Source organism: Myotis brandtii, unplaced genomic scaffold (assembly GCF_000412655.1).
Source record: "Myotis brandtii unplaced genomic scaffold, ASM41265v1 scaffold298, whole genome shotgun sequence".
NCBI lineage: Eukaryota > Metazoa > Chordata > Mammalia > Chiroptera > Vespertilionidae > Myotis > Myotis brandtii.
Window position 1 is genome coordinate 1,841,031 of NW_005361391.1, and position 2,881 is coordinate 1,843,911.

Here is a 2,881-nt window from a genome sequence, read left to right on the forward strand (position 1 = left end):
GCTCTGGCGCCACCGAGGAATCCAGTTGCCTGGGCGGGTGCCAGAAGGAAAGGTCGTGGCGGGGGCGCATCGCCTGGCTGCGGCGAGGGCCCGGTCCTGCGAGAGTGACCGAACCTCATCGCTGAAGGCCCGGGTCTCGGTCGCGGTGTGCGGAAAGGGTGCGTCGCTGGAACTCAAAGCACGCCTGCTACTTTCTGCTTCTCCTGAAGAAAACCGGGGCTCGCGCGGCTCCCTCGGGTCTGGGCCCCCTCAGCCCAGCAGGTAGAGGCCGAAACTGCTGGGGCCAGGGGTGTGAAGGCGGGTGGGGCGGCGTGGACAGAGCCGGGAGCCTCTTCGTCCCCACCCCGCGTGATTGTCATTTGGGTCGTGGGGGCAGGAGCTTGGTCAGGGAACACCAAACAGGGGCGCAAAGGTCACGCGATCCCGACACTCTCTAGAAAACCTTCCAGTACCCGAGGGTCAGAAGCTGAGGAGGGGACCGCAGTCCACCTGGCTCAGGCTCTGGAGTAATCTTTAGGAAGGAAGGAGTTTTTTCAAGGGAGGAGAGACCAGCTGTGATTTTAAAAACATCTTTTTTTTGCATTGCTTTTCAACACAAATTAGTGGTGATTTAAAGTCTCCATTTTCAGAGCTATCATGTCCGCTGTAAAAATGAGAATCTTGGCTTTACAAAACTGGAATCAAAGGCAGCACCCTGCCTCTGGAGACAAGGCAGCAGTGGGAGGGAAAGGGTTGGTGGAATCAGAGATGGGAAGCAGCTGAAGTCGCTGACTCCCCACTCACCTTTAATCTTAAGAGTGTGTTTTCAAGAGAAAAGCAAAGAATTGATCATGAGTGCTGATCGTTTCAACCCAGTGAACTCATTGACTCTCCTCCTTCCCCCAGTCTGTTTCAGTTTTATTTTCAGGTCTAATTATTAGCCTTGTGGTAGCAAATCTCCACTTAAATGCCTACCTTTTGTCATAATTCAACCCCATTATTATCACTCTTTATGATATTAAGTAGGTAGAAGGAAAATCAGTCAAACTTGTTAACTAGACTTAGGGATGGGCTTTCCCCCTCCCATTTCTGCCAAAAGATAGCATCCTCAAATAACACCCCCCCCCCCAATATGTTGTTTACAAACTATCCTCTTGGATGAGATGAGATCTGTCCAAGAACATCAAGTGGGGCCTGCATTTACAGTCTCTGAATTTCTGTGTTTGTATTACTCTTTAGAACATTGCAATCTATAAATTGTGAGAATCCCACTGCCTTTGAATTTATTGAGAAACGGATGTTCACACTTTTATGGTACTTCTTCTGGTCAAATCTCCCATTTTTAATATGGGAAACTGTCCCTACCCCATCTGAAGTGGCACTTTCTCTTCAGATCACCAGGGAAAAGGCCTGGAAGCCCCACATCTACAGATGCTCTCTTTATACAAAAGGGGAGACTGAAAAAAATACTACTAATGGGTTCACACCCAAATGGGCTTTTTGCACTACTACAAAGGTAGGTTTTGTTTTGGAAACAAAACAAACAAAAAACATTGACATTCAAATTACTCTTAAAACTGCCCTAAGGAAATCTTGGGTGATTAAGATAATCACATGCCAAGAATGTTTCCAGCTTTTTGAGCCCCAATCAGGACCAATTTGCCTGAAAATGTCTGCTTGTCTATAAGCTTGTTGATAATGTCTGCCAGACGATTCTTGGGGCCCACACCTTATAATTTGTTCCATAACTCTTAGGAGAATTCTTACAGAGATCATTGGTCTTAACTTTTAATAAATCTTACTGTTAGAAGTCCCATCCTGGAGATTTGTACAGCAATCTGTCAGGTAAGAAAACCTGCAGACTGCCGCTCCTTTTATTGAATCATTCAGGAAAATATTTTGACCCCCACAGGAAGTTTCTTCAGACTCAAACCTAAACCCACTTGGAAAGAGAGGGGATAAAAACTCTCCACCTCCAGCCCATCACCACAAAGTGCTAAAGTCAGTTGTGAGTTTTATTTAAAAATAAGCACTATGCCTGGTTTTCATAAACTTTATACACGAATATGTACACAGATACAAATAAAATAACAAAAATAAAAATCACACTTGCTTTCACGTGGCAGTGGTCCTGGCACTCTACATACATAACATCAACTTTTGCTTTAAAGAAATTGTTTGGCCCAGGGAGACCACAGTGAGCGATCACCAAACCATTAATAAAGCTGTAGCTTGTTGCCTGCAACTTTCTTAATCCAAATTTTAAAAATATATAAATAATTTAATTATAAAACCCCAACAATATATATGTTTTTAATCTTTTTGGCACAGTGAAGCATTGGTCAATAGCAGAGAAATGACTGAAGATTCAGACACTTCTCTCACATTCAGTCACATACGTACACATGGAACAGGGGCCCAACAAACCCCAAGCAGTAGTCATATCATTTATCTTACGGAATGGTTCCCTGATGTGCTTTTTTCTTTTTCTTTTGTTAGGAACAAATCAATGGAAGGTGCAAGGAAAATGGTAGGAATGAGGGAGTGCCTGGGCAGTAAGAAGAGAGGAAAAGTCGGCAAAAGAAGGGAGACACAGGCTTGGTAAAGAAACTCAAACGACTATGAAATATTGCTTTGGTCCTCTGTAAAGTTATAAAAGAGGAAGGAAATATTCTGGACTAAGTTAAAACAGTTCTGTCAAAAACCCTTTAGCGGTAAGGCACGTTTGATGGAGAATTTTCTTTTAAAGCTCCTTTTCTCTGGACAGAAAGTGCAAAGCCCTGAACGTGCCATACCGGCGTCTCCTAGGGTGCCCACCCCGGCGGGGCACAGCCAGGCAGCTCAGGACAGGAGCGTCTCCACTTGGTAGGGCAGGTGCGCGCCCTGGCCTCGGGAGGAGGCC

At 45.1% G+C, this 2,881-nt stretch overlaps 1 protein-coding gene across 1 annotated transcript in view; it reads right to left on the reverse strand.

The window, feature by feature from the left end:
• Window positions 1–2,881, reverse strand: part of FOXQ1 (forkhead box Q1) — a 6,597-nt gene that overhangs the window by 1,338 nt on the left and 2,378 nt on the right. The gene's annotated exons all lie outside the window — the stretch shown is intronic.